The sequence below is a fragment of the Triticum urartu genome, chromosome 3A (assembly GCF_056163025.1).
Source record: "Triticum urartu cultivar PI428250 chromosome 3A, HENAU_Tu73, whole genome shotgun sequence".
Lineage (NCBI taxonomy): Eukaryota > Viridiplantae > Streptophyta > Magnoliopsida > Poales > Poaceae > Triticum > Triticum urartu.
The window spans coordinates 55,675,045-55,694,521 of NC_141875.1; positions in this window are offsets into that span (position 1 = coordinate 55,675,045).

The following is a 19,477-nucleotide window of genomic DNA, read 5'->3' on the forward strand; positions in this document are numbered from 1 at the left end:
TTGCTATTTTTTTTGCCTATTTTAGTGTTTCGCAGAAAAGGAATATCAAACGGAGTCCAAACGGAATGAAACCTCTGGGAGCATTATTTTTGGAACAAACATGATCCAGGGGACTTGGAGTGGATGTCAAGAAACAATCGAGGAGGCCACGAGGCAGGGGGGGGCGCCTACCCCCGTGGGCGCGCCCTCCACCCTCGTGGGCCCCTCATTGCTCCACCGACCTAATTCTTCCTCCTATATATATTCATATACCCCAAGAACATCCAAGAGCACCACGAAACCCTATTTCCACCGCCGCAACCTTCTGTACCCAAGAGATCCCATCTTGGGGCCTTTTCCGGAGCTCCGCCGGAGGGGGCATTGATCACGGAGGGCCTCTACATTAACTCCATGGCCCCTGCGATGATGTGTGAGTAGTTTACTTCAGACCTTCGGGTCCATAGCTAGTAGCTAGATGGCTTCTTCTCTCTCTTTGGATCTCAATACAAAGTTCTCCTCGATTCACTTGGAGATCTATTCGATGTAATCTTCTTTTGCAGTGTGTTTGTCGAGATCCAATGAATTGTGGGTTTATGATCAAGTTTATCTATGAACAATATTTGAATCTTCTCTGAATTATTTTATGTATGGTTGGTTTATCTTTGCAAGTCTCTTCGAATTATTAGTTTGGATTGGCCTACTAGATTGATCTTTCTTGCAATGGGAGAAGTACTTAGCTTTGGGTTCAATCTTGCGGTGCTCGATCCCAGTGACAGAAAGGGAAACGACACGTATTGTATTGTTGCCATCAAGGATAAAAAGACGGGGTTTATATCATATTGCATGAGTTTATCCCTCTACATCATGTCATCTTGCTTAAGGCGTTACTTTGTTCTTATGAACTTAATACTCTAGATGCATGCTGGATAGCGGTCGATGTGTGGAGTAATAGTAGTAGATGCAGGCAGGAGTCGGTCTACTTGTCACGGACGTGATGCCTATATACATGACCATACCTAGATATTCTCATAATTATTCGCTTTTCTATCAATTGCTCGACAGTAATTTGTTCACCCACCGTAATACTTATGCTATCTTGAGAGAAGCCACTAGTGAAACCTATGGCCCCCGGGTCTATTCTCCATCATACAAGTTTCCAATCTATTTTATTTTGCAATCTTTACTTTCAATCTATATAAGAAAAATACCAAAAATATTTATCTTATTATTATTATCTCTATCAGATCTCACTCTTGCAAGTGGCCGTGAAGGGATTGACAACCCCTTTATCGCGTTGGTTGCGAGGTTCTTATTTGTTTGTGTAGGTACGAGGTGACTCGTTGTGGTCTCCTACTGGATTGATACCTTGGTTCTCAAAAACTGAGGGAAATACTTACGCTGCTTTGTTGCATCACCCTTTCCTCTTCAAGGGAAACCAACGCAATGCTCAAGAGGTAGCATACCTCTCCGACAATCGGAGTGACTAATCCTAATCTCGATCTATGCCAACTCAACAAACATCATCGGAGACACCTGTAGAGTATCTTTATAATCACCCAGTTACGTTGTGGTGTTTTATAGCACATTAAGTGTTCCTCCGGTATTCGGGAGTTGCATAATCTCATAGTCATAGGAACATGTATAAGTCATGAAGAAAGCAATAGCAATAAACTAAACGATCATAGTGCTAAGCTAACGGATGGGTCTTGTCCATCACATCATTCTCTAATGATGTGATACCATTCATAAAATGACAACACATGTCTATGGCTAGGAAAATTAACCATCTTTGATTAACGAGCTAGTCAAGTAGAGGCATACTAGGGACACTCTGTTTGTCTATGTATTCACACATGTACTAAGTTTCCGGTTAATACAATTCTAGCATGAATAATAAACATTTATCATGATATAAGGAAATATAAATAACAACTTTATTATTGCCTCTAGGGCATATTTCCTTCAGTCTCCCACTTGCACTAGAGTCGATAATCTAGTTCACATCGTCATGTGATTTCACACCAATAGTTCACATCTTTATGTGATTAGTTCACATCATAGAGTCAATAATCTAGTTCACATCGCTATGTGATTAACACCCAAAGAGTGATCATGTTTTGCTTGTGAGCGAAGTTTAGTCAACGGGTTTGCCACATTCAGAGCCATATGTATTTTGCAAATTTTCTATGTCTACAATGCTCTGCATGGAGCTACTCTAGCTAATCGCTCCCACTTTCAATATGTATCTAGATCGAGACTTAGAGTCATCCAGATCGGTGTAAAAGCTTGCATCGGCGTAACTCTTTACGACGAACTCTTTATCACCTCCATAACCGAGAAATATCTCCTTGGTCTTCTAAGGATAATTTTGACCGTTGTCAAGTGATCCACTCCTGGATCAATATCGTACCCCCTTACCAAACTCATGGCAAGGTACACAGTAGGTTTGGTACACATCATAGCATACTTTATAGAACCTATGGCTGAGGCATAGGGAATGACTTTCATTCTGTTTCTATTTTCTGTCGTGGTCGTGTTTTGAGTCTTACTCAACTTTCCACCTTGCAATACAGAAAAGAACTCCTTCTTTGACTGTTCCATTTTGAACTACTTCAAAATCTTGTCAAGGTATGTACTCATTGAAAAAACTGATCAAGCGTCTTGATCTATCTCTATAGATCTTGATGCCCAATATGTGAGCTGCTTCACTGAGGTCTTTCTTTGAAAAACTCCTTTCAAACACTCCTTTATGCTCTCTAGAAAATTCTACATCATTTCTGATCAACAATATGTCATTCACATATACTTATCAGAAAGGCTGTAGTGCTCCCACTCACTTTCTTGTAAATACAGGCTTCACCACAAGTCTGTATAAAACTATATGCTTTGATCAACTTATCAAAGCGTATATTCCAACTCTGAGATGCTTGCACCAGTCCATAGATGGATCGCTAGAGCTTGCACATTTTGTTAGCACCTTTAGGATTGACAAAACCTTCTGGTTGTATCATATACAACTCTTCTTTAATAAATCCATTAAGGAATGCAGTTTTGATATCTATTTGTCAGATTTCATAAAATGTGGCAATTGCTAACATGATTCGAACAGACTTTAAGCATCGTTACGAGTGAGAAATCTCATCGTAGTCAACATCTTGAATTTGTCAAAAACCCTTTTCGACAAGTCGAGCTTTGTAGATAGTAACACTACTATCAGTGTCTGTCTTCATCTTGAAGATCCATTTATTCTCAATGGCTTGCCGATCATCGGGCAAGTCCACCAAAGTCCACACTTTGTTCTCATACATGGATCCCATCTTAGATTTCATGGCCTCAAGCCATTTTGCAGAATTTGGGATCATCATCGCTTCCTCATAGTTCGTAAGTTCATCATGGTCTAGTAACATGACTTCCAGGACAGGATTATCGTACCACTCTAGTGCGGATCATGCTTTGCTTGACCTATGAAGTTCTGTAGTAACTTGATCCGAAGTTTCATGATTATCATCATTAACTTCCTCTCTAGTTGGTGTAGGCATCATAGGAACATATTTCTCTGATGAACTACTTTCCAATTCGAGAGAAGGTACAATTACCTCATCAAGTTCTACTTTCCTCCCACTCACTTCTTTCGAGAGAAACTCATTCTCTAGAAAGGATCCATTCTTAGCAATGAAAATCTTGCCTTAAGATCTATGATAGAAGGTGTACCCAACAGTTTCCTTTGGGTATCCTATGAAGATGCATTTCTCCGATTTGGGTTTGAGCTTATCAGGCTGAAACTTTTTCACATAAGCATCGCAACCCCAAACTTTAAGAAACGACAGCTTAGGTTTCTTGCTAAACCATAGTTCATATGGCGTCAGCTCAACGGATTTAGATGGTGCCCTATTTAACGTGAATGCAACTGTCTCTAATGCATAACCCCAAAACGATAGTGATAAATCGGTAAGAGACATCATAGATCGCACCGTATCTAATAAAGTAAGGTTACACACCATTACGCTATGGTGTTCCAGGTGGCGTGAGTTGCGAAACTATTCCACATCATTTCAAATGAAGACCAAACTCGTAACTCAAATATTCGTCTCTGCGATCAGATCGTAGAAACTTTATTTTCTTGTTACGATGATTTTCCACTTCACTCTGAAATTCTTTGAACTTTTCAAATGTTTCAGACTTATGTTTCATCAATTAGATATACCCATATATGCTCAAATCATCTGTGAAGGTCAGAAAATAACGATACCCGCCGCGAGCCTCAACACTCATCGGATCGCTCCATTGTTCCAGAGAATGGAGTCTTAGTCATCTTGCCCATGAGGCATGGTTCACAAGAATCAAGTGATTCCTAATCAAGTGATTCCAAAAGCCCATCAGCGTGGAGTTTCTTCATGCGCTTTACACCAATATGACCTAAATGGCAGTGCCACAAATATGTTGCACTATCATTATCAACTTTGCATCTTTTGGTATCAATATTATTAATATGTGTATTACTATGATCGAGATTCAATAAACTATTCACCTTGGGTGTATGACCACAGAAGGTTTTATTCATGTAAACAGAATAACAATTATTCTTTGACTTAAATGAATAACCGTATTGCAATAGATATGATCCAATCATATTATGCTCAACACAAACACCAAATAACATTTATTTTAGGTTCAACACTAATCCCGAAGGTAAAGGGAGTGTGCGATGGTGATCTTATCAACCTTGGAATCACTTCCAACACACATCATCACCTTGCCCTCAACTAGTCCCTGTTCATTTTATAACTCCCGTTTCAAGTTACTAATCATAGCAACTGAACCAGTATCAAATACCTAGGGGCTACTATGGATACTAGTAAAGTACATATCAATAACATGTATATCATATATACTTTTGTTCACTTTGCCATCCTTCTTATCCGCCAAGTATTTGGGGCAGTTCCGCTTGTAGTGACCATTTTCTTTGCACTAGAAGCACTCACTTTCAGGCTTGGGTCTAGCTTTGGGCTTCTTCATGGGAGTGGCAACTTGCTTGCCATTCTTCTTGAAGTTCCCTTTCTTTCCCTTTCCCTTTTACTTGAAACTAGTGGTCTTGTCAACCATCAACACTTGATGCTTTTTCTTGATTTCTACCTTCGCCGATTTCAGCATCGCGAAGAGCTTGGGAATCGTTTCCGTTATCCCTTGCATATTATAGTTCATCACGAAGTTCTAGTAACTTGGTGATAGTGACTAGAGAACTCTGTCAATCACTATCTTATCTAGAAGATTAACTCCCACTTGATTCAAGTGATTGTAGTACTCAGACATTCTGAGCACATGCTCACTGGCTGAGCTATTCTCCTCCATCTTGTAGGCAAAGTACTTGTCAGAGGTCTCATACCTCTCGACTCGGGCATGAGTCTGAAATACCAATTTAAGGTCTTGGAACATCTTATATGCTCCTTGGCGTTCAAAACATTTTGAAGTCCTGGTTCTAAGACGTGAAGCATGGTGCACTAAACTATCAAGTAGTCATCATACTGAGTTTGTCAAATGTTCATAACGTCTGCATCTGCTCCTGTAATAGGTCTGTCACCTAGCGGTGCATCAAGAACATAATTCTTCTCTGCAACAATGAGGATAATCCTGAGATCACGGACCAAGTCCGCATCATTGCTACTATCATCTTTCAACATAGTTTTTCTCTAGGAACATATCATAAATAAAACGGGGAAGCTATACGCGAGCAATTGATCTACAACATAGATATGCAAATACTATTAGGGCTAAGTTCATGATAAATTTAAGTTCAATTAATCATATTACTTAAGAACTCCCACTTAGATAGACATCCCTCTAGTCATCTAAATGATCACGTGATCCAAATCAACTAAACCATGTCCGATCATCATGTGAGATGGAGTAGCTTTCAATGGTGACGAACATTACTATGTTGATCATATCTACTATATGATTCATGTTCGACCTTTCGGCCTCAGTGTTCCGAGGCCATATCTGCATATGCTAGGCTCGTCAAGTTTAACCCGAGTATTCTACATGTGCAAAACTGGCTTGCACCCGTTGTATGTGAACGTAGAGCTTATCATACCTGATCATCACATAGTGTCTTAGCACGAAGAACTGTCGCAACGGTGCATACTCAGGGGAACACTTATACCTTGACGAGCAACGGTGCATACTTAGTAAGGGATCATCTCATAATGCTACCATCGTACTAAGCAAAATAAGATGCATAAAAGATAAACATCACATGCAATCAAAATATGTGACATGATATGGCCATCATCATCTTGCGCCTTTGATCTCCATCTCCAAAGTACCATCATGATCTCTATCGTCACCGGCATGACACCATGATCTCCATCATCTTGATCTTTATCAACATGTCGTCATATGGTCATCTCGCCAACTATTGCTTTTGCAACTATTGCTATCGCATAGCGATAAAGTAAAGCAATTATATGGCACTTGCATCTTATGCAATAAAGAGACAACCATAAGGCTCTTGCCAGTTGCCGCTAACTTTAACAAAACATGATCATCTCATACAACAATTTATATCTCATCACGTCTTGACCATATCACATCACAACATGCCCTGCAAAAACAAGTTAGACATCCTCAACTTTGTTGTTGCAAGTTTTACGTGGCTGCTATGGGCTTCTAGCACGAACCGTTCTTACCTACGCATTAAAACCACAACAATTTTTTTGTCAAGTGTGCTATTTTAACCTTCAACAAGGATCGGGCGTAGTCAAACTCAATTCAACTAAAGTTGGAGAAACAGACACCCACTAGCCACCTGTGTGCGAAGCACGACGGTAGAACCAGTCTCATGAACGCGGTCATGTAAGGTCGGTCTAGGCCGCTTCATCCAATAATACCGCCGAATCAAAGTATGACATGCTGGTAAGCAGTATGACTATTATCACCCACAACTCTTTGTGTTCTACTCGTGCATATAACATCTACGCATAGACCTGGCTCTGATGCCACTGTTGGGGAACATGGTATTTTAAAAAAATTCCTACGATCACGCAAGATCTATCTAGGAGAAGCATAGCAACGAGCGAGGAGAGTGTGTCCACGTACCCTCGTAGACCGAAAGAGGAAGTGTTAAGTAACGCGGTTGATGTAGTCGAACGTCTTCGCGATCCAATCGATCAAGTACCGAACGCACGGCACCTCCGCGATCTGCACACATTCAGCTCGGTGACGTCCCTCGAACTCTAGATCCAGCTGAGGCTGAGGGAGAGTTTCGTCAGCACAACGACATGGTGACGTTGATGATGAAGTTAACGACGCAGGGCTTCGCCTAAGCACTACGACAATATGGCCGAGGTGGAAAACTCTGGAGGGGGCACCGCACACGGCTAAGAAATCAACTTGTGTGTCTATGGGGTGCCCCCTCCCCCGTATATAAAGTAGGGGAGGAGGAGGGCCGGCCACAAGGGGCGCGCCCAAAGGGGGGATTCCTACTCCTAGTAGGAGTAGGTTTCCCCCTTTCCTAGTCCAAGTAGGAGAAGAAGGAAGGAGAGGAGAGGGAGAAGGAAAGAGGGGGGCGCCGCCCCCTCCCTAGTCCAATTCGGACCAGCCCATGGGGTGGGGGGGGCACAACCTCCCCTTGTGGCCCTTCTCTCCTTTCCACTATGGCCCATGAAGGCCCAATACTTCCCCCGGTGAATTCCCGTAACTCTCTGGTACTCCGAAAAATACCCGAACCACTCAGAACCTTTCCGATGTCCGAATATAGCCTTCCAATATATCGATCTTTACGTCTCAACCATTTCGAGACTCCTCGTCATGTCCGTGATCTCATCCGCGATTCCGAACAAACTTCGGTCATCAAATCACATAACTCATAATACAAATCATCAACGGACGTTAAGCGTGCGGACCCTACGGGTTCGAGAACTATGTAGACATGACAGAGACATATCTCCGGTCAATAACCAATAGCGGAACCTGTATGCTCATATTGGCTCCTACATATTCTACAAAGATCTTTATCGGTCAAACTGCATAACAACATACGTTGTTCCCTTTGTCATCGGTATGTTACTTGCCCGAGATTCGATCGTCGGTATCATCATACTTAGTTCAATCTCGTTACCGACAAGTCTATTTACTCGCTCTGTAATGCATCATCCCGTAACTAACTCATTAGTCACATTGCTCGCAAGGCTTATAGTGATGTGCATTATCGAGAGGGCCCAGAGATACCTCTCCGACAATCGGAGTGACAAATCCTAATCTCGATCTATGCCAACTCAACAAACACCATCGGAGAAACTTGTAGAGTATCTTTATAACCACCCAGTTACGTTGTGACATTTGATAGCACACTAAGTGTTCCTCCGGTATCCGGGAGTTGCATAATCTCATAGTCATAGGAACATGTATAAGTCATGAAGAAAGCAATAGCAATAAACTAAACGATCATAGTGTTAAGCTAATGGATGGGTCTTGTCCATTACACCATTATCTAATGATGTGACCCCATTCATCAAATGACAACACATGTCTATGACTTGGAAATTTAACCATCTTTGATTAACGAGTTAGTTAAGTAGAGGCATACTAGGGACACTCTGTTTGTCTATGTATTCACACATGTACTAAGTTTCCGGCTAATACAATTCTAGCATGAATAATAAAAATTTATCATGATATAAGGAAATATAAATAACAACTTTATTATTGCCTCTAGGTCATATTTCCTTCAATGTGATGTTTATCGTTTATGCATCTTATTTTACTTAGTACGGTGGTAGCATTATAAGATGATTAATTACTAAAATTTCAAGGTATAAGTGTTCTCCCTGAGTATGCACCGTTGCGACCGTTCATCGTGCCGAGACACCACGTGATTATCGGGTGTGATAAGCTCTACGTTCACATACAACGGGTGCAAGACAGTTTTGCACATGCGGAATACTCGGGTTAAACTGAGTAAGTAGCATAAAACTACTACTTTACACGTTTGGGTTCCAAAAAACTACTGGAATTTTTTTTCACTGATAACTACCAACTCAAGGGTCGGCTATTTCAAAAAACCCAAATCACCTTCTGCTTTACAATTGATCGTGATTATGACAGTTGGGGCCCGCATGTAAGAGTACTAATTGTTTGACCAGTTATTTGACCGTTAACTGACATGTGGGGTCCACATGTTAGTGTCTCTTCATCGTATTTCAATGAAAAAAATATCATGTAAGTTTACCAATATATGTCCTCATTTTTCTAGAATAACCCTTGTAAGTTTTTTGAAAAAATCAACTAGGTCCCTATATGTTTTTGAAAAAAGCAATCGGGTCCCTGAGAAGCTGCGCCAGCCCGCCCTGAGCAATGGCGTCGGCGGCTCGCCGGCGGCCAGGTTGTGGCCCAGGCCGAAGGAGCCATGCGGCCGAATGCTGCTGCTGCTCCTTGCTATCCCCGCCCTGAGCAACAGCCCCAACGGCTCGCCGACGGCCAGGTCGCGGCCCAGGTCGAAGAAGCCATGCGGGCAAACGCTGCCGCTGCTCCTTGCCGGCCTCACCCTAAGCAACGGTGCCAGCGGCCAGGTCGCGGCCTAGGCCGAACGCTGCTGCTCCTTGTTGACACAATGGTGGCGGGGGCGGCCGGTGAATGGGCCAGTCCATGCGTCGGCCATGCCCAGGATCTTGGACACCTGTGCGGCGGCTCCTGTGCCCGACGAGGTAGTCGCTGCTGCTCCTTGCCCGACCCTGCTGCTGCTGCTAATTTCCGGCCGCCGTCGCTGCTCCTCCTTGCCTTGCCGACCCTGCTACTGCTTCGGTAGCTACGTCGTGGCTGGAGCAGAGGGAGAGAAGAACAGACAGAAGGAAGGAGAGATAACTTACACATGGGTCCCACATGTAGGATGGTGATGTCTACTACACAACCTTCTTCTTGTAGACGTTGTTGGGCCTCCAAGTGCACAGGTTTGTAGGACAGTAGAAAATTTCCCTCAAGTGGATGACCAAAGGTTTATCAATCCGTGGGAGGCGTAGGATAAAGATGGTCTCTCTCAAGCAACCCTGCAACCAAATAACAAAGAGTCTCTTGTGTCCCCAACACACCCAATACAATGGTAAATTGTATAGGTGCACTAGTTCGGCGAAGAGATGGTGATACAAGTGGTATATGGATGGTAGATAAAGGTTTTTGTAATCTGAAAATATAAAAACAGCAAGGTAACTAATGACAAAAGTGAGCACAAATGGTATTGCGATGCTAGGAAACAAGGCCTAGGGTTCATACTTTCACTAGTGCAAGTTCTCTCAACAATAATAACATAATTGGATCACATAACTATCCCTCAACATGCAACAAAGAGTCACTCCAAAGTCACTAATAGCGGAGAACAAACGAAGAGATTATGGTAGGGTACGAAACCACCTCAAAGTTATTCTTTCTGATCGATCTATTCAAGAGTCTGTAGTAAAATAACATGAAGCTACTATTTCCGTTCAATCTATCCCAGAGTTCGTACTAGAACAACACCTTAAGACACAAATCAATCAAAACTCTAATGTCACCTAGATACTCCAATGTCACCTCAAGTATCTGCGGGTATGATTATACGATATGCATCACACAATCTCAGATTCATCTATTCAAACCAACACAAAGTACTTCAAAGAGTGCCCCAAAGATTCTACCGGAGAGTCAAGACGAAAACATGTGCCAACCCCTATGCATAGGTTCATGGGCGGAACCCGCAAGTTGATCACCAAAACATACATCAAGTGGATCAATAGAATACCCCATTGTCACCACGAGTATCCCACGCAAGACATACATCAAGTGTTCTCAAATCCTTAAAGACTCAATCCGATAAGATAACCTCAAAGGGAAAACTCAATCCATTACAAGAGAGTAGAGGGGGAGAAACATCATAAGATCCAACTATAATAGCAAAGCTCGCGATACATCAAGATCGTACCACCTCAAGAACATGAGAGAGAGAGAGAGAGAGATCAAACACATAGCTACTGGTACATACCCTCAGACCCGAGGGAGAACTACTCCCTCCTCGTCATGGAGAGCACCGGAATGATGAAGATGGCCACCGGAGAGGGATTCCCCCTCCGGCAGGGTGCCGGAACGGGTCTAGATTGGTTTTTGGTGGCTACGGAGGCTTCTGGCGGCAGAACTCCCGATCTATTGTGCTCCCCGAAGTTTTTAGGGTATATGGGTATATATGGGAGGAAGAAGTACGTCGGTGGACCTCCGGGCTGTCCACGGGGCAGGGGGGGGGGGTGCCCAGGGGGGTGGGCGCGCCCCCACCCTCGTGGGTAGCCCGGGACTCTCCTGGTCCAACTCCGATACTCCGTGGGCTTCTTCTGGTCCAAAAATAAGTTCCATGAAGCTTTAGGTCAATTGGACTCCTTTTGATTTTCCTTTTCTGCGATACTCTAAAACAAGGAAAAAAACAGAAACTGGCACTGGGCTCTAGGTTAATAGGTTAGTCCCAAAAATCATATAAAATAGCATATAAATGCATATAAAACATCCAAGATTGATAATATAATAGCATGGAACAATAAAAAAATTATAGATACGTTGGAGATGTATCAGCATGCCCAAGCTTAATTCCTGCTCGTCCTCGAGTAGGTAAATGATAAAAACAGAATTTTTGATGTGGAATGCTACCTAGCATATTTATCCATGTAGTTCTCTTTATTTTGGCATGAATGTTCAGATCCATAAGATTCAAGACAAAAGTTTAATATTGACATAAAAATAATAATACTTCAAGCATACTAACTAAGCAATCATGTCTTCTCAAAATAACATGGCCAAAGAAAGTTCATCCCTACAAAATCATATAGTTTGGTCATGCTCCATTTTCGTCACACAAGAATGCTCTCATCATGCACAACCCCGATGACAAGCCAAGCAATTGTTTCATACTTTATTAATCTCAAACTTTTTTCAACTTTCACGCAATACATGAGCGTGAGCCATGTATATAGCACTATGGGTGGAATAGAATATGATGAGGGGGTTATGTGGAGAAGACAAAAAGGAGAAAGTCTCACATCGACGCGACTAATAAATGGGCTAGGGAGATGCCCATCAATTGATGTCAATGCAAGGAGTAGGGATTGCCATGCAACGGATGCACTAGAGCTATAAATGTATGAAAGCTCAACAAAAGAAACTAAGTGGGTGTGCATCCAACTTGCTTGCTCACGAAGACCTAGGGCACTTTAAGGGGCCCATTGTTGGAATATACAAGCCAAGTTCTATAATGAAAATTTCCCACTAGTATATGAAAGTGAAAAAACAAGAGACTCTCTATCATGAAGATCATGGTGCTACTTTGAAGCACAAGTGTGGAAAAAAGGATAGTAGCATTGTCCCTTTTCTCTCTCTCATATTTTTTTTGTTTTTTGGGCCTTCTCTATTTTTTTCTCTTTTTTGGCCTTTTTTTCGTCCGGAGTCTCATCCCGACTTGTGGGGGAATCATAGTCTCCATCATCCTTTCCTCACTGGGACAATGCTCTAATAATGATGATCATCACACTTTTATTAATTACAACTCAAGAATTACAACTCGATACTTAGAACAAGATATGACTCTATATGAATGCCTCCGGCGGTGTACCGGGATTGCGATGAATCAAGTGTGACATGTATGAAAAATCATGAATGGTGGCTTTGCCGCAAATACGATGTCAACTACATGATCATGCAAAGCAATATGACAATGATGATGCGTGTCATAATAAACGGAACGGTGGAAAGTTGCATGGCAATATATCTCGGAATGGCTATGGAAATGCCATAATAGGTAGGTATGGTGGCTTTTTTGAGGAAGATATAAGGAGGTTTATGTGTGACAGAGCGTATTGTATCACGGGGTTTGGATGCACCGGCAAAGTTTGCACCAACTCTCAAGGTGAGAAAGGGCAATGCACGGTACCGAAGAGGCTAGCAATGATGGAAGGGTAAGAGTGCGTATAATCCATGGACTCAACATTAGTCATAAAGAACTCACATACTTATTGCAAAAATCTACAAGTCATCAAAAACCAAGCATTACACGCATGCTCCTAGGGGGATAGATTGGTAGGAAAAGACCATCGCTCGTCCCCGACCGCCACTCATAAGGAAGACAATCAAATAACACCTCATGTTTCAAATTTGTTACACAACGTTTACCATACGTGCATGCTACGGGACTTGCAAACTTCAACACAAGTATTCCTCAAATTCACAACTACTCGACTAGCACAACTTTGATATCACTATCTCCATATCTCAAAACAATCATCAAGTATCAAACTTCTCTTAGTATTCAATGCACTTATATGAAAGTTTTTATTATATCCCTCCTAGATGCCCATCATATTAGGACTAAATTCATAACCAAAGCAAATTACCATGCTGTTTAGGACTCTCAAAATAATATAAGTGACGCATGAGAGTTCATCTATTTCTATGAAATAAAACCACCACCATGCCCTAAAAAGATATAAGTGAAGCACTAGAGCAAATGACAAACTACTCCAAAAGATATAAGTGAAGATCAATGAGTAGTCGAATAATTATGCAACTATGTGAAGACTCTCTAACATTTAATAATTTCAGATCTTGGTATTTTATTCAAACAGCAAGCAAAACTAAATAAAATAAAATGACGCTCCAAGCAAAACACATATCATGTGGTAAATAAAAATATAGCTCCAAGTAAAGTTACCGATGAACGAAGACGAAAGAGGGGATGCCTTCCGGGGCATCCCCAAGCTTAGGCTTTTGGTTGTCCTTGAATATTACCTTGGGGTGCCTTGGGCATCCCCAAGATTAGGCTCTTGCCACTCCTTATTCCATAATCCATCGAATCTTTACCCAAAACTTGGAAACTTCACAACACAAAACTTAACAGAAAACTCGTAAGCTCCGTTAGCGAAAGAAAACAAAACACCACTTCAAGGTACTGTAATGAACTCATTCTTTATTTATATTGGTGTTAAACCTACTGTATTCCAACTTCTCTATGGTTTGTAAACTATTTTACTAGCCATAGATTCATCAAAATAAGCAAACAACACACGAAAAACAGAATCTGTCAAAAACAGAACAGTCTGTAGTAATCTGTAGCTAACGAAAACTTCTGGAACCCCAAAAATTATAAAATAAATTTCTGGACGTGAGTAATTTATCTATTAATCATCTGCAAAAATAATTAACTAAATAGCACTCTGCAATAAAAAATGGCAGCAATTCTCGTGAGTGCTAAAGTTTCTGTTTTTTACAGCAAGATCAACAAGACTTTCCCCAAGTCTTCCCATGGTTCTACTTGGCACAAACACTAATTAAACATAAAAATCAATAATAATAGAGGCTAGATAAATTATTTATTACTAAACAGGAGCAAAAAGCAATGAATAAAAATAAAATTGGGTTGCCTCCCAACAAGCGCTATCGTTTAACGCCCCTAGCTAGGCATGATGATTTCAATGATGCTCACGTAAAAGATAATAATTGTAACATAAAGAGAGCATCACGAAGAATATGACTAGCACATTTAAGTCTAACACTCTTCCTATGCATAGGGATTTTGTGAGAAAACAATTTATGGGAGCAAGAATCAACTTGCATAGGAAGGTAAAACAAGCATAACTTCAAAATTTTAAGCACATAGAGAGGAAACTTGATATTATTGCAATTCTTACAAGCATATGTTCCTCCCTCATAATAATTTTCAGTAGCATCATGAATGAATTCAACAATATAACTATCACGTAAAGCATTCTTTTCATGATCTACAAGCATAGAATTTTTGTTACTCTCCACATAAGCAAATTTCTTCTCATGAATAGTAGTGGGAGCAAACTCAACAAAATAACTATCATGTGAGGCATAATCCAATTGAAAATTAAAATCACGATGACAAGTTTCATGGATATCATTATTCTTTATAGCATACAAGTCATCACAATAATCATCATAGACAGCAACTTTGTTCTCATAATCAATTGGAACCTCTTTTGAAATAGTGGATTCATCACAAAATAAAGTCATGACCTCTACAAATACACTTTCATCAATATAATCATCATAAATAGGAGGCATGCTTTCATCATAATAAATTTGCTCATCAAAACTTGGGGGACAAAAAATATCATCTTCATCAAACATAGCTTCCCCAAGCTTGTGGCTTTGCACATCATTAGCATCATGGATATTCAAGGAATTCAAACTAACAACATTGCAATCATGCTCATCATTCAAAGATTTAGTGCCAAACATTCTAATGCATTCTTCTTCTAGCACTTGAGCACAATTATAACAATCCTTATTTTCATGATAGATATTAAAAAGATGAAGCATATGAGGTACCCTTAATTCCATTTTTTGTAATTTTCTTTTATAAACTAAACTAGTGATAAAACAAGAAACTAAAAGATTCGATTGCAAGATCTAAAGATATACCTTCAAGCACTCACCTCCCCGGCAACGGCGCCAAAAAAGAGCTTGATGTCTACTACACAACCTTCTTCTTGTAGACATTGTTGGGCCTCCAAGTGCAGAGGTTTGTAGGACAGTAGCAAATTTCCCTCAAGTGGATGACCTAAGATTTATCAATCTGCGGGAGGCGTAGGATGAAGATGGTCTCTCTCAAGCAACCCTGCAACCAAATAACAAAGAGTCTCTTGTGTCCCCAACACACCCAATACAATGGTAAATTGTATAGGTGCACTAGTACGGCGAAGAGATGGTGATACAAGTGGTATATGGATGGTAGATAAAGGTTTTTGTAATCTGAAAATATAAAAACAGCAAGGTAACTAATGACAAAAGTGAGCACAAACGATATTGCAATGCTAGGAAACAAGGCCTAGGGTTCATATACTTTCACTACTGCATGTTCTCTCAACAATAATAACACAATTGGATCACATAACTATCCCTCAACATGCAACAAAGAGTCACTCCAAAGTCACTAATAGCGGAGAACAAACGAAGAGATTATGGTAGGGTACGAAACCACCTCAAAGTTATTATTTCTGATCGATCTATTCAAGAGTCCGTAGTAAAATAACATGAAGCTACTATTTCCATTCAATCTACCCTAGAGTTCGTACTAGAATAACACCTTAAGACACAAATCAATCAAAACCCTAATGTCACCTAGATACTCCAATGTCACCTCAAGTATCCGCGGGTATGATTATACGACATGCATCACACAATCTCAGATTCATCTATTCAAACCAACACAAAGTACTTCAAAGAGTGGCCCAAAGATTCTACCGGAGAGTCAAGACGAAAACGTGTGCCAACCCCTATGCATAGGTTCATGGGCAGAACCCGCAAGTTGATCACCAAAACATACATCAAGTGGATCAATAGAATACCCCATTGTCACCACGAGTATCCCACGCAAGACATACATCAAGTGTTCTCAAATCCTTAAAGACTCAATCTGATAAGATAACTGCAAAGGGAAAACTCAATCCATTACAAGAGAGTAGAGGGGGAGAAACATCATAAGATCCAACTATAATAGCAAAGCTCGCGATACATCAAGATCGTACCACCTCAAGAACACAAGAGAGAGAGAGAGATCAAACACATAGCTACTGGTACATACCCTCAGCCTCGAGGGAGAACTACTCCCTCCTCGTCATGGAGAGCACCGGGATGATGAAGATGGCCACCGGAGAGGGATTCCCCCGCCGGCAGGGTGCCGGAACGGGTCTAGATTGGTTTTTGGTGGCTACGGAGGCTTCTGGCGGCAGAACTCCCGATCTATTGTGCTCCCCGAAGTTTTTAGGGTATATGGGTATATATGGGAGGAAGAAGTACGTCGGTGGACCTCCGGGCTGTCCACGAGGCAAGGGGCACGGCCAGGGGGGTGGGCACGCCCCCACCCTCGTGGGCAGCCCGGGACTCTCCTGGTCCAACTCCGATACTTCGTGGGCTTCTTTTGGTCGAAAAATAAGTTCCGTGAAGTTTCAGGTGAATTGGACTCCGTTTGATTTTCCTTTTCTGCGATACTCTAAAACAAGGAAAAAACAGAAACTGGCACTCGGCTCTAGGTTAATAGGTTAGTCCCAAAAATCATATAAAATAGCATATAAATGCATATAAAACATCCAAGGTTGACAATATAATAGCATGGAACAATCAAAAATTATAGATACGTTGGAGACGTATCAGATGGTCAAACAAAATGGTCAACAAACAGATTGTTTAGGACTAGGTCCTACCTGTCATAAGCTGGTTTAAAATGTTAGCAATGGATGATTTGAGTTTTTTGAAACAGTAGACCCTTGAGTTGGTAGTTAATCAGCAAAAAAAAATCTGGTAGTTTTTTGGAACCCTGGCTTGTAAAGTAGTTGTTTTATGCTATTTACTCGGTTAAACTTGACGAGCCTAGCATGTACAGACAGGGCCTTGGAACACTGGAGACCGAAAGGTCGAACGTGAATCATATAGTAGATATGATCAACATAGAGATGTTCACCATTGAAAACTACTCCATCTCACGTGATGATCGGACATGGTTTAGTTGATATGGATCACATGATCATTTAGATGAATCAAGGGACGTCTATCTAAGTGGGAGTTCTTAAGTAATATGATTAATTGAACTTAATTTATCATGAACTTAGTCCTGATAGTTTTTGCATATCTATGTTGTAGATCAATGGCCCGTGCTACCGTTCCCTTGAATTTTAATGCGTTCCAAGAGAAAGCTAAGTTGAAAGATGATGGTAGCAACTACACAGACTAGGTCCGTAACTTGAGGATTATCCTCATTGCTGCACAAAAGAATTTTGTCCTTGATGCATCACTAGGTGAAAGACCTGCTGCAGGAGCAGATGCTGATGTTATGAACGTCTGGCAAGCTCGATTTGACGACTACTCGATAGTTCAGTGTGCCATGCTTTACGGCTTAGAATCAGGACTTCAAAGACGTTTTGAACATCATGGACCATATGAGATGTTCTAGGAGTTGAAGTTAATATTTCAAGCAAATGCCCGAGTTGAGAGATATGAAGTCTCCAACAAGTTCTATAGCTGCAAGATGGAGGAGAGAACAGGTCTGTAAATGAACACATACTCAGAATGTCTAGGTATCATAACCACTTGACTCAGCTAGGAGTTAATCTTCCAGATGATAGTTGATGACCCACAAGTATAGGGGATCTATTGTAGTCCTTTCGATAATTAAGAGTGTCGAACCCAACGAGGAGCAGAAGGAAATGACAAGCGATTTTCAGTAAGGTATCCTCTGCAAGCACTGAAATTATCGGTAAAAGATAGTTTTGTAATAAGGTAATTTGTAACGGGTAACAAATAACAAAAGTAAATAAGGTGCAGCAAGATGGCCCAATCCTTTTTGTAACAAATGACAAGCCTGGACAAACTCTTATATGAGGGAAAACGCTCCGAGGACACATGGGAATTATCGTCAAGCTATTTTTCATCACGCTCATATGATTCGCGTTCGTTACTTTGATAATTTGATATGTGGGTGGACCTGTGCTTGGGTACTGCCCTTTCTTGTTCAAGAATCCCACTTATGATTAACCCCTATTGCAAGCATCCGCAACTAAAAATAAGTATTAAGGTAAACCTAACCATAGCATGAAACATATGGATCCAAATCAGCCCCTTATGAAGCAACGCATAAACTTGGGTTTAAGCTTCTGTCACTCTAGCAACCCATCATCTACTTACTTCCCAATGCCTTCCTCTAGGCCCAAACAATGGTGAAGTTTCATGTAGTCGACGTTCACATAACACCACTAGAGGAAAGACAACATACATCTCATGAAAATATCGAACGAATACCAAATGCACATGACTACTTATAGCAAGACTTCTCCCATGTCCTCAGGAACAAACGTAACTACTCACAAATCATATTCATGTTCATAATCAGAGGGGTATTAATATGCATAAAGGATCTGAACATATGATCTTCCACCAAGTAAACCAACTAGCATCAACTACAAGGAGTAATCAACACTACTAGCAACCCACATGTACCAATCTGAGGTTTTGGGACAAAGATTGGATACAAGAGATGAACTAGGGTTTGAGAGGAGATGGTGCTGGTGAAGATGTTGATGGATATTGACCCCCTCCCGCTGAGAGGATCGATGGTGATGACGATGGTGATGATTTCCCCCTCCCGGAGGAATGTTTCCCCGGCAGAACAGCTCCGCCGGAGCCCTAGATTGGTTCCGCTAAGGTTCCACCGCGTGGCGGTGGTGTTTCGTCCCGAAAGCTTGCTTATGATTTTTTCTCGGATGAAAGACTTCATATAGAAGAATATGGACACCTGAGGCCTACCAGGGGCCCACGAGATAGGGGAGCGCGCCCAGGGGGTAGGGCGCGCCCCCACCCTCGTGGCCATGGTGTGGGCCCCCTCTGGTTAATTCTTTCGCCAGTATCTTTATATATTCCAAAACGTGCTCCTGTGAAGTTTCAAGACTTTTGGAGTTGTGCAGAATAGGTCTCTAATATT